This window comes from Schistocerca piceifrons, chromosome 6, assembly GCF_021461385.2.
Source record: "Schistocerca piceifrons isolate TAMUIC-IGC-003096 chromosome 6, iqSchPice1.1, whole genome shotgun sequence".
In the NCBI taxonomy this organism is placed as follows: Eukaryota; Metazoa; Arthropoda; class Insecta; order Orthoptera; family Acrididae; genus Schistocerca; species Schistocerca piceifrons.
Window position 1 is genome coordinate 57,263,517 of NC_060143.1, and position 14,665 is coordinate 57,278,181.

Here is a 14,665-nt window from a genome sequence, read left to right on the forward strand (position 1 = left end):
AATGTGACATCATTAACCCACTTTACAAGTCGCATGAACGTCTGAGCTCTGGCCTTTTTTCTGCATGTGCTGACAAGTTGTTTCAGACATCATCGAGCCCGATGTGAGGTAGCAAGGCTTGTTCATCATTACAGAGGTAGGACGTAGGCACCTTTGAGCCAAATTTTAGACTTGTGAGGTGGAATGGGAGACAATTACGTATTTTCGAAAACAGTGATTCTTTAATTCTGTAGCGAAGATTATATTTATATGAACTATTATCTAACATGTGCCTCCTTACTTTGAGACTGTCAGATCCTACAAATTAACTGTCATTAATAAGAAAATTCGATTATAGGTCTGTTAAAGGGTCGTAATATTGTTGATGTTGCTCAGGTCTTCAGTCCGAAGAATGGTTTCACGCAGCTTTCCATGGTAACCTACCCTTTAGAAGCCTCTTCGTCTCCGAATAACTACCCGCAACCTACACCTTTCTGAAGCTACTTATTGTATTCATCTCTTGCGCTCCTCTACGACTTTTATCCCCAACACTTCCCTCTGTCACTAAATTGGTGATCCCTTGATGTCTCAGAACGGGTCTTATCAAAGGATTCCTTCTTTTAGTCAAGTTATGCCACAAATTTCTTTTCTTCCCAGTTCTATTCAGTACCTCCTCATTAGTTGTACGACATACCTATCTAATCTAAAGCGCCACATTTCAGAAGCATCTATTCTCTTCCTGTGTGAACCGTTTATTGTCCACGCTTCACTACCATTTAAGGCTACACCCCAAACAGATACCTTCAGAAAAAACTTCAAAGCGCTTGATTCCATATTCGATGTTAACAAATTTCTCATCTTCAAAAACGCTTCTCTTGCAGTTGCCGGTCTACATTTTATATCGTCTCTGCTTCGCCCTTCATATTACTGTCCAACTAACAGAAGTCATTTACTACTTTTAGTGTTTCGTTTCCTAATATAATTCCCTCAGCATTGCCTGGTTTAATTTTACTACGTTTCTTACTCTTATTTGCTTTTGTTGATGTTCATCCTCCTTTCAAGACACTGTCCATTCCATTCTGATGCTCTTACAAGTCTGTAACACAATGTCAACTCCATGAATTTTTGTTTCCTTTACTACCCACTCTATACGTAGATTGAATAACATCGGGAATAGGCTGCAACCACGTCTCACTCCCTTCTCAACCACTATAGACTCCCCTTCATGCCCCTCGACTCTTATAGCTGCTTTCTGATTTCTGTACAAGTTGTGAATAGCCTTTTGCTCTCTGTATTTTACCGCTGCTACATTCAGAATTTCAAAGAAAGTATTTCACTCAACACTGTCAAAAGCGTTCTCTAAGTATACACAGGTTTGCCATCTCTTGACCTATCTCCTAAGAGAAGTCGTAGTATCAATATTGCCTCGCGTGTCCCCACATTTCTTTGGAATACAAACTGATCTTCCCTGGGGTAGACTTCTACCAGTTTTTCCATTCTTCTGTAAGAAATTCGTGTCAACATTTTGCAACCATGACTTACTAAACTGATACTTCGGTGATATTCACACCTATCAGCAGCAGTCTTTGAAATAGGAACTATTACATTCTTCTTGAAGTTAGAGTGTTTGACCTGTGCCATACATCTTCCACGTGAGGTGGAATAGTTTCGTCATGGCTGACTCTACCAAGGTTATCAGTAGTTCTGACGGAATGTCGTCTACTCCATGGGCCTTGTTTCGATTTAGGTCTTTCTATACTCTATCAATTTTTTCTCACAGTATCATATCTCCCATCTCATATTCATCTACAACCTCTCACTTTCTATAATGTTGCCTTCAAGTTCATTCCCCTCGTATGGCCCCACTATACACTCCTCCCACCTTTCAGCTTTTCCTTCCTTGCCTGGAACTGATTTTCCATCTGAGCTCTTGACAGTCAAATAGATGCTTCTCTTTTTGCCAAAGGCCTCTTTAATTTTCCTGTAGGCGGTATCTGTCTAGTTATATAAGCTTTCGTATCCTCACATTTGTGTTGTAGCCATTCCTGCATAGTCATTTTTCATTGCCTGTCAATATCATTTTTAGACGTTTGAATTTCCTTGCGCCTACTTCATTTGCTGTACTTTTATATGTTCTCCTTTCATTATTGAAATTCAGTATTTCCTGTGATCCCTTGACGAATTACACAGTTGTTTTGTCACAGAGCACTGACACAGAAATACAACAAATAGTATTATTGTTGTAGAAAAGGACAGACTTGTGGTGAGCACCAACATCAAAACATGTGGTTGTTAACTTTGAGAACAACTGTTCTGATTCATGATACTGATGTCTTCTGTTTGATCATGCTATTGTGATGCATTTATGCCTTTGCGTGTAAACTTTCACAATGGACTGGCTACAGTTTTGTGACTCTGATTCTGTCATGGGTGCACAGACAGTGTTTTTGGTAGTGAAACTCCTACCATTTAACCTATACTGATTCCACACTCAAGTGTGTCCATGAATGTGAACTCTAACCTCTCTGAGACACAGCCTCCTTGGTGGGAAATGCATACAGCACATGTCCACTTCCACAATGAGCCACAATACCCCAATTTCATCCCATGCCAAATGAAACAACAGGTGTCTTCACCTTTCCCAGTGCCACTGCAGTAGACATACGTACATAATGTGAACTTGCTCCTTCCTTTGTGAACATCTGCTTTCATGCAGTCCTCATACTGACAGCATTCCTATTTGTAAATTTGTGACCATGGTCACATAATCCATGATAACCACATGCTCATCCACGACAACTGCATCATGTGGACAAAGTATCACAACCCCACCTCACACACACACACACACACACACACACACACACACACAGACTTCAGGCAACATATCACTTACTGGGACCATGCTGCCATCACCATCATAACACTGCCACTTGCCACTTCCTGCGACTTTGCAACAGGTACCTGTTGGACATTTTCCTAAACTACCTCACCTGCAAATGAAGAATCCCAAAATGTGGTTCGCCTTGGTCATTAAGCTCTCCATTTATGGAATTCTGGGCGACGATGTACACTTCGTATGTTTGCTTAGCCCTCACATGACGAACCAGAGCTCATCAGTGGCCTGCTGCTGGATCCACCACCTCAACATAAATACGCTACAGCTCAGTCCTGCATTATTGAATGCTTGTCACAGCAGCTGCTGGACCAATTCATCACATCATTTACAACATACAGCTGCAGGATTGGACCTCATCCAATTGTGGCATCATCTCCACTCCTAAGTCGCATCCAAGACACCTGCTGATGGCACACTGTGGACCCTTTGGCTGGTTAGATTGCTGTCTGACCTTCAACTACATCTTCTGTCTCACAAGTCTGCTGTTTTAGAAGGGAAACTCTTATCTCACTGATCAAGCCTACAGTATTATCCGGCATCACCAGCTCCTTCCCTCTGGTAGCTCCCCCATGGATTCAAAGGACAGTAATATCCTGCCTTGGGCCAGATTCCTCCTCACCTGGCAGCCAGAGGTCATGGATGCAGCATGCACTTTCGACAGTGCCAGCTGGCAGTCAACTTCTGGCACTATCTGCGCCCCTCTTCCACCATGGCAAGCATGCAGCATCCCAGGAGTTCAGGTGATGGACAGCAGATGCCGCATTCCACTTACCCATTGTGGTGGTACCATGAAATTTTCAGTGACTCTGCATGGTCTTGTTTTCCACCATGTACACATATCCTAACTCTGGCCACAGGTCTGTCTATTTGCCACGACTCACAGCACCACTGTAGGGTGCCGCCTAGCTACTCAGTCATTTGACAAAGTGAATCCTCCCATGAGCAGGCTCTACATTTTTGATTCCACCAGCAGCCTCCACTCCTTCACAGACACCAAGGCCAATGCCACAATCATCGTGCCATTGTGCAATGCGTCGAGCCTTCTTCCTGCATCGCTGCTCCTCTGTGGAACCAACAGCTCTGACATACCTGGCCACAGCTTGGCAGACCTTCATCTCTAGCTCACATTGGATCTGTTACTTACTTGGGCCTTCCAGGTCACTGTCATCGAGTGCCCTGTCCTCGGGGCAGCTTCCTCAAATACTTAGGTCTCCCACCAGACCTCCAATTGGTCTCACTGCTTCACCATGCATCTGGTTCTCAGATTCCTGGTAACTTCAGCTCCTCACCCCCTTCCATTCCCACTCAGCACATTGCGCTCATCCACACTACCTCCAAATGCTTATGTCTGTCAGTAGATCTTGTCAGCTTGCTGGCCTAGCTTAGGACTCGACACCAAGAGAGCACTAACATCCGTGCCAACAACAACAACCTGCATCAGCTGATCATTGACACATCAGACAACTCAGCACATGATCTTTGTAGGGTCACCGACCTCACCACATCAGAGCAACACATCACTGAGGCTTTGCCTGTTCCTGATCCATTTCCACTTTCACTGCAAAATTCACAGGTTGATGACAATCAAACATACGGTGTTTCATGTACCTAACCTGCATCGTCCAGTGTTGCCTTGCATATTCCCACCACTGTTACAGGCGTTATTACCAACGGCACCTGCCATAGACTAGTGACTACCAAGGGCCTCCTGTCCAGCATAAGGCTCGCCAAATCAATGCCACAAAACTCTGCAATGCTAAGGCCACAATATAGGACCTCTTAGATTCCAGGATTGTACATCATTCAGACAGTAATTGGTCATTGCCTATACACCTTGTACTTAAAAAGGATGGTTCTTTCTACTTGTGTGGGACTACTGGAAACTCAGTGCTTGGACGATCCTTGTCAGTTATCTGAGTTTGCACAGCCAATATTTCCTGCAAAAACTGCATGGTGTGCAGATCTGCAGCTTTATTGACTGCCAAAAGTCTTATCATCAGATCCTTATTCACTGTGATGATATACCTAAACTGGCCATTATAATGTCATTTAGCTTAGTTGGATTCTGCTACATGCCACATCGTTTAAAAATGCCATGCATACATGGCAACGTTTCGTTGATTCAGTCTTGTTCCCTCTCCCTTTCTGCTATGCTCACTTTGATTATATTCTCATCTACTCCCCTCCTACTGAAGAGCACAGGCTCTGTTTATCCCCAGCTCTCAAAGCACTCATCAACAACAGCGCTGAGGTAAACCATGATAAGTCTCAATTACATGCGACTTGTGTCACTTTCCTGGTCCATACCATCCCTGCTGATGGTATTTGCTCTACATCCAACCACGTTGTGTTCATCTGTGATTTTCATTACCTGAGACATTTTGCAACCTCTGTCATTTCCTCAGAATGATCAGTTTTTTCCAGTAGCACATCCCTCATACTGCATCCATAAAACCCCTCTGACAGATGTCTTTGCAGTTAAGAACACTTCTGGTGCCCACAAAGTACTATGGTCTAATGATATGAGGTGCACTTTCGATACACTTAAAACTGCACTAGCCAATGCTGTCCCCCTTGCTCAACCGATCAATGATGCACACATTTCTGTCGCCACTAATGTGAGTGAGTCTTTGATTGGCACCATCCTACAACAGCATCTAAGCAACTCGACACAACCCATTTGTTTCTTTTCCATGAAACTATCCTCCTCACAAGGTAAGTGGTGCACCTTCGACAGAGAAATGTTAGCAATACACAACGTGGTCCATCACTTTCAGAAGGATGTAGAAGGCCATTATGTAACTATCTACAAGGATACACAAACCAATCATGGACACTATCACTAATACTGCTAATGACTTGCCACCTCAGCACTTTCATCACATGGAACTCATTTGTGAGTACACTACTGATGTCCATTATATATAGAGAACTGAGAATGGCATAGCTGACTACATGTCTCACTTACACACCATCTCTTCACTGATGAACTGGGACAAACTGGCACAGCTTAAACAGGACGATGCAGATATAACCAGAACATTCTGGGACTCAGAAGTAAAATTGATGAACTACCCATTTGTATTGATGAAATGAATTCATCTATCCAAATTGACATAATATGCCTCTCTGAACATCAAGTGACCACTGGCATAGATATGTTAGACATTTCAGGATTTAAGCTAGCTTAACATTGGCATTAATAAATTCTGTTTAGACCAGCATCTAGAAGCATGTGCAACAGGAGTAGAGTGCCATAACAGATCCTATATAATAGTAACTACTTACCGAGCACCTGCAGGAAATTATAATCTATTCATAAATCATCTAGAAGCTCTTTTGGGTTATTTAACAGGAAGAAACAAAGAAATTTTGATTGCTGGTGACTTTAATACAGATTTTCTAATGCAATCTTCTAGTAAACATTAACTGCAGTTAGTTATCTTGTCTTTCAATCTAACTCACACTGTAAACTTTCCAACTAGGATCACTAAATCCTCAAGGACAGCCATTGATAACATTTTTATAGACAAATCAAAGGAACAAAATCATATCGTAAAACCTGTAATAAATGGACTATCAGATCATGACATGCAGCTCCTTGTTTTAGATGTAAATTCTGAGCAGATTATCAAGACTGCTAAGTCTGAGTACAGGAGAGTAGTCAGTCAACCAAAAATTGAGTGTTTTAGAAAACTGCTCAAAGATATGAACTGGAAAGCTGTTTATAGTGCCCATGACATGAATGAAAATATAATACATTCATGAACAATGTCAGTAGCATGTTTGAAAACTGTTTTCCTCTAAAAGTTACTCAAATTAAACAGAAGTCTATAATAAAACCATGGATTACACAAGGAATAAAGATTTCCTGTAAGACAAAAAGGAAAATTTATCTGTCAACCAAGAATAGCTCCAATACTGATGATTTAGCTAAATACAAGGAATACTGTAAAATATTTAAAAAAGTAATTCAGACATCTAAACAAATGCACTATGAGAAGAAGATAGCAATGTCAGGGAACAAAATAAAAACAATATGGGATATAGTGAATGAGGAGACTGGTAGAACCAGAAAGGAACAGGAGCAAATAGCATTAAGGGTGGATGACACATTAGTAACCGATGGGCATAGTGTGGCAAATCTATATAACAAGTACTTTATATCTGTTACTGATAGAATGGGATTGTCAGGATCAGTAAATAATGCCCTTGAATATCTGAAACTAGCCTTTACAAATAGCTTCAGCTACATGAATATGTCACTTACTTCACCAAAAGAAATAACTTCCATAATAAAATCTTTGAAAACAAAGCATTCTAGTGGTTACGATGAAATATCAACAAAGTTAATTAAGGCATGTTCTTGTGAGTTTAGTACAATTCTAAGTTACTTGTGTAACCAGTCAATTATAACTGGGACATTTCCTGACTGGCTAAAATATGCATATGTTAACCCTCTATTCAAGAAAGGGGATAAAGAGATACCATCAAACTACAGACCGATTTCACTTTTTCCAGCATTCTCAAAAATTTTAGAAAAAGTAATGTACAGGCAGCTTCTCAACCATCTGACCACAAATAACATATTATCAAGAACACAGTTTGGATTTCTGAAGGGTTCTGATATCGAGAAGGCTATTTACACCTACAGTGAAAATGTACTTCATTCAATAAATAACAGATTACAAGCAGCAGGTATTTTCTGTGATTTGTCAAAGGCATTTGATTGTGTGAACCACAACATCCTTTTAAATAAATTAGAATTTTATGGTGTCACGGGCAGTGCTGCAAAATGGTTCGAGTCACACCTAGCTAACAGGAAACAAAGGGTGTCAGTACAAGGGACTAGTGAATTAAGTCATCAGTCATCATCAGAATGGGAAGAAATTACATGTGGTGTCCTACAAGGGTCCATCTTAGGGCCATTGCTTTTTCTTGTGTACATTAATGATCTCTCATCAGTTACACTGCCAGAAGCAGAGTTCGTTTTGTTTGCAGATGCCACAAGTATTGCAATAAATAGTATGTCGAGTGTAGTTCTAGAAAGATTGGCTAATGATATTTTCATGGATATTAATAAATGGTTTAAAGCCAACTCATTGACATTAAACTTTGAAAAGACTCACTACGTGCAATTCAGAACCTGTAAGAGGTTTCCACCCAGCATATGCATAGCGTATGAAGAAGAGCAGATAGAAGAGGTTGACAGTTTTAATTTCCTGGGATTACAACTTGATAATAAATTCAGTTGGGAGGAGCACACCACAGAACTGCAGAAACGCCTTAACAAATCTGTATTTGCAATTCGAGTGTTAGCAGACATAGGCGACATAAAAATGAAAAAGCTTGCATACTTTGCCTACTTTCATTCCATAATGTCATATGGTATAATATTTTGGGGTAACTCTTCAAGTCAAACAAAAGTTTTCAGAGTCCTAAAGCATGTAATACGTATTATTTGTGGAGTAAATTCATGGACGTCATGTAGAAACCTCTTCAGAGAACTGGGTATACTAACCACTGCCTCTCAGTATATTTACTCCTTAATGAAATTTGTCCTAAATAATATATCTCTTTTTGCAACAAACAGCTCAGTTCATACATACAATACCAGGAACAAAAATGATCTGCACAAAGACTTAAAAGCACTTACTTTAGTTCAAAAAGGGGTCCACTACTCAGGAACACTCATCTTCAATAATTTGCCAGCAAACGTAAAAAATTTAGTTACAAATAAAGATCAATTTAAAAGGAGCCTGAAAGGCTTACTAGTGGCCAACTCCTTCTACTCCACTGACGAATTTTTTAATAGAAACAAATGATATATTGTATTTATTCATACTATTAGTAATTGTTATTTCAGCTTTAAAAAAAAAAAAAAAAAAAAAAAAAAAAGTTGACATGTTCCACATCCTCAAGGATCTCCTCAGCATGGATCTATGGAACGAAAAATTAATCTAATCTAATCCATTTGATACGAGATGACACTACCTCATTGGTCCACGACACCTAGCTGGCTCTTCACGCCTGGTGCTATGTGACACCTCCACAGGTACTTTCTGCCTCCTAATTCCTATTCCCCTATCCGCACAGTCTTCTCAGTGATCCATAACCTTGCCCTTCCATGTATTAAGGCTACTACTCCCCTTGTTACCAAAGGTTTTGTTTGAATTGGCATGAAAGTTGGATTGTTGTGTCTGGACACATGCATGCCTCCCATGCCAATGCAGTAGAGTCAGACGCCACGTCCACATTACCCTAGGTCAATTTTATATTCTTTCAACACATTCACCTCAACTTCATCAGTCCTCTCCCCCCCCCCACTACACACCCTTCAGAAGGTTGCAAATATATTATTTCTATTACTGACCGTGTCACCAGTTGGATCAAGGCTATTTCTCTCCAGGACATTTCTGTAGATACCATCACTTATGGATTTCTCACCTCTTGAATTATTCACTTCAGATTCCCCTCTCGTATTACTACTTATCAGGGGTGACAGTTCAAATCCATCCTTTTCAGCAGGCTGTATAACTTGTGTGGTGTCTCTAAACTCCGAATTATGGCTTACTATCCACAGAGCAATGGGTTAGTCGAGCACTGGTCCACAACCTTAAGGCAGCGCTCATTGGTCTTTCTGCTTCCTGGTCCAAGGCCCTCTCCTGGATCCTGCTCATAATTCACATGACATTTAAGGAGGACTTATAGGGTTCCCTCACTGATATACTTCATGGCAAACCCCTGATTTTGCCTGCTGAATTCATCAAAGAATGGACTGGGACGAACTGGCACAGCTCAGACAGGATGATTCACATGTAGGCCATTTATTACAAGTCTCTGCCCCCTTCCAAGCTCTCAGCTTTGGTCAAGAGTGTCTGTGCTCATACTGCTCACATCTGCACCCAACCTCTGCATGCTCACTCTGCACCACATGTCTTTTTCATAAAACCTTAAGCACTGTGACTAAGTAATGTTCCTTGATGACATCATACAGTCCACTCTCCAGCAACCCTTTTCGTGCCCCCACAAAGTGCTCTGTCACTGTGCCCATGCCTTCAACATTTATGGTAAGCCATAATCTGTCTTCATCAACAGACTCAAGCAAGCTTGTATTCTTGATGATGACCTCCTCCGACTAATACCTCAGCATCTCCTCTGGCTGATTAGTTGACTCTTCCTCCTTCCTTGCTATCCAGCTCTCCCAGTGGTGACAGTGACTCATGTGCTCCAAGTGCTTCGAGTGCTGTGTATGTCATTCCTTCCTCCAGCAATGCCATCATGAGCACTTGTCTCTTCCTTTCCACATCACCCGCTCCCTCCCGTGTTGCACACTTCTATGTTGGCATCTCTTCTCTGTCAGTCGACGACCTCTACTTGCAGTTACAGGACAGCACTCTCTTCATGCTTCAGTCACCTCCCCACAGGTTCGACAACTCCACACATCGAGTGACACCCGTGCATGCCCTCAACCTTCCTTCCAATGCAGGAGAACATAGCATCACTACCTCAGCCGATATCCTTGGCTGCTTCCCCATCTGCGTGCTTCTTGCTCTGCGCACAGCCATCATGTCATGAGACCATTCAATTGGCAGCTCCCATGCTGGCCACCCTCTCCACCCTTCAGCACGGTATGAAGACTATGTCATGTTGACCCTACACTGCTCTGCTTCTGCCCATGCTACAAGAAATGATCCAGCCATGCCCCTCTCACTGGCCACGTTTGATGGGACTGGTCAGATAAACATGCCATGCCAACTGACTGCTATGTCACCTCATTGACCTTGGCTCTCCTACCTCATTTCCTACTCCATGCTCCACATTGTCATGAGGAGGTGGGGGGTGGGGGGTTTCTATGGTGACCACCAACATCAAATATGTGGTTATTAATTTTGAGAAGAACTATTTGGATTCATGATTCTATAATCTTTGACTCAGTCCGGTATGAATTTCCATTGTGTGCACTAGTTTGTATTGGTATATGATGTTTATAGCAATAAAGTGCTACAATTCTACAATCAGTCTTGTGTTGGTGATCTCCTCTGCCCAGTGCTTCACTGTGAGAAAGGAAACTGCCATAAAGTGTGGATGATCAGGCATTTATGTTAGAAAAGGAATACAGTTTAAATCGAGACATGATCTTAGTACAGCCAGTGGAGGTAAACACTACAATATTAACAGTTGAATTAACAGTGGTTGACAGCAACAAGATATTAATCATTTTGAGTGTGTTTTGTCAGCCAGTAATAGTGTGGTTGCTTTTCTAATAAATTAACGAAAGTTCCATGTTGTTGTTGTTGTTGTTGTTGTGGTCTTCAGTCCTGAGACTGGTTTGATGCAGCTCTCCATGCTACTCTATCCTGTGCAAGCTTTTTCATCTCCCAGTACCTACTGCAACCTACATCCTTCTGAATCTGCTTAGTGTATTCATCTCTTGGTCTCCCTCTACGATTTTTACCCTCCACGCTGCCCTCCAATACTAAATTGGTGATCCCTTGATGCCTCAGAACATGTCCTACCAACCGATCCCTTCTTCTGGTCAAGTTGTGCCACAAACTTCTCTTCTCCCCAATCCTATTCAATACTTCCTCATTAGTTATGTGATCTACCCATCTAATCTTCAGCATTCTTCTGTAGCACCACATTTCGAAAGCTTCTATTCTCTTCTTGTCCAAACTATTTATCGTCCATGTTTCACTTCCATACATGGCTACACTCCATATGAATACTTTCAGAAATGACTTCCTGACACTTAAATCAATACTGGATGTTAACAAATTTCTCTTCTTCAGAAACGCTTTCCTTGCCATTGCCAGCCTACATTTTATATCCTCTCTACTTCGACCATCATCAGTTATTTTGCTCCCCAAATAGCAAAACTCCTTTACTACTTTAAGTGCCTCATTTCCTAATCTAATTCCCTCAGCATCACCCGACTTAATTAGACTACATTCCATTATCCTTGTTTTGCTTTTGTTGATGTTCATCTTATATCCTCCTTTCAAGACACTGTCCATTCCATTCAACTGCTCTTCCAAGTCCTTTGCTGTCTCTGACAGAATTACAATGTCATCGGCGAACCTCAAAGTTTTTATTTCTTCTCCATGAATTTTAATACCTACTCCGAACTTTTCTTTTGTTTCCTTTAGTGCTTGCTCAATATACAGATTGAACAACATCGGGGAGAGGCTACAACCCTGTCTTACTCCCTTCCCAACCACTGCTTCCCTTTCATGTCCCTCGACTCTTATAACTGCCATCTGCTTTCTGTACAAATTGTAAATAGCCTTTCGCTCCCTGTATTTTACCCCTGCCACCTTTAGAATTTGAAAGAGAGTATTCCAGTCAACATTGTCAAAAGCTTTCTCTGAGTCTACAAATGCTAGAAACGTAGGTTTGCCTTTCCTTAATCTTTCTTCTAAGATAAGTCGTAAGGTCAGTATTGCCTCACGTGTTCCAATGTTTCTACGGAATCCAAACTGATCCTCCCCGAGGTTGGCTTCTACTAGTTTTTCCATTCGTCTGTAAAGAATTCGTGTTAGTATTTTGCAGCTGTGACTTATTAAGCTGATAGTTCGGTAATTTTCACATCTGTCAACACCTGCTTTCTTTGGGATTGGAATTATTATATTCTTCTTGAAGTCTGAGGGTATTTCGCCTGTTTCATACATCTTGCTCACCAGATGGTAGAGTTTTGTCAGGACTGGCTCTCCCACGGCCGTCAGTAGTTCCAATGGAATATTGTCTACTCCGGGGGCCTTGTTTCGACTCAGGTCTTTCAGTGCTCTGTCAAACTCTTCACGCAGTATCATATCTCCCATTTCATCTTCATCTACATCCTCTTCCATTTCCATAATATTGTCCTCAAGTACATCACCCTTGTATAGACCCTCTATATACTCCTTCCACCTTTCTGCTTTCCCTTCTTTGCTTAGAACTGGGTTTCCATCTGAGCTCTTGATATTCATACAAGTCGTTCTCTTATCTCCAAAGGTCTCTTTCCATGTAAAATGTAAATTACAAAAATTAACATAATTTTGTATGTAGATACAGACATAAACAAAAATTTCACAGGTGAAACTAGTAGCACTCTCAAAAAAATTCTTAAAGTGTTGGCATGTTGGTGTTGGTCTAAAATGCAGGAAGGGTAACTGGAGTCACAATCTCATTAACTGACCATTTGGCCACAAATTTGGACTCTATCTGTGTGCTCATTTTGCCAGTATATAAGGAACATATAGAGAGTTACTTTCCATAAAGATGACATCTGAAGTGGCAGACAGACACAAATAAAAGACACTTGCACATTAGCTTTATGGTCTGAGCTGCCAGAAATGGTGCTCATATGTGTGTGAGATGTGCTTGCTTGTGTGAACGAATGTATGTGTGTTTACCTTTCTGATGGAGGCTGTGACCAAAGCTAATGTGTTGTTCCTGTCTGCAGCTTAACGTGTCATCTTTCTACATCTACACGAACAAAAGTAGCAATCTCTCCCTTTCTTATATTGTTGATATTACAACCTGGAGTTTGTGTGGGTGTTTCATTTTTCAAATATTGTGGAGACATTGAATCAAAAAATCCCCAACACAAATATAACACCTGTAAATAATAGTTCTCTAAGTACAATGATGTTATTACCAACCACAGAGTGTGAAGGTAGGAAAACTGTAGAAAACCTAAAAAATGAAAAGTAAGCAGACTTAGATGAATACCAGCCTTGTGCTGAAACAGTGCTTGCAGAGTATACAACCTTCCTTAAAAAAACACAGTAAATGAGTCATTCACATCAGGGAACTTTCCAGATTATTTAACATGGCCAAAAATTTTAACTTTGCTAAAAAAAAAATTTAATGCAAAATACATATTAAATTGCAAGTCAGTTTCCCTACTGTCATGAATTACTTCAGTAAATACAACAGCCTTTTAACTGAATCACAGTTTGGGCTCCAAATTGATAGAAGTACATAATCTGGCATAGCAGATTTCATAAAAGCGATTCTTGATGTTTTTGACAAGGATAGTATGTCACAGGCATATTCTTAGAGCTTCCTACAGCTTTTGACACTGTTGACCACAACATTCTACCAAATAATCTACAATCATTATTAATAATGGGTCTAGTTAATGAACAGTTTTATCATACCTAGCACATAAGCTACAAAGATGAGAGATAACACAAACTTCAAACATAGCTAAACTCTTAGTGAAACACTTGACAGAACCAAAATACATTTATATAGTAGTCCTAAAATGTAGGTTTTTAAGACCAATACTGTTCCTGATTTACATAAATGACTTTCCCAGTGGTTTTAAGTTATGGAGAAAAAATTCTCTTTGTTAATGACAGTAATATTACAGTCACTCAGAAAACAACACAACATCTTGCAGAAAAAGCAAATGAAACCCCCAAGAGAAGTTTGCCATTGTTCAATATGTAACAAATTTGCAATGAAAACAAATGCCACACTTTCAGTCTGAAGAGGGAAAATACACTTAAATTACTTGTATATGGTACCTGTATCGACCTGTAACAAACAAAACTTCTAGGAATGAGTATTGGTTCTCCAGTGAAGTAGTGTGAACACCCAAGATATTTGCTGACTGTCATTCATTTGTATTAATTCTTAGTTGTGGAATTCTTTCTGGGACCAAGTCAGAGAAAAGGGGTATAAGAATAATAAGAATAATAATCAGAAATAGTAATCATACCCATTGGAAACATCTGCTCAAAACTTTGGGCTTTTAGCTGAATCATGTGATTACATTTACCACTCCATCATGCACAT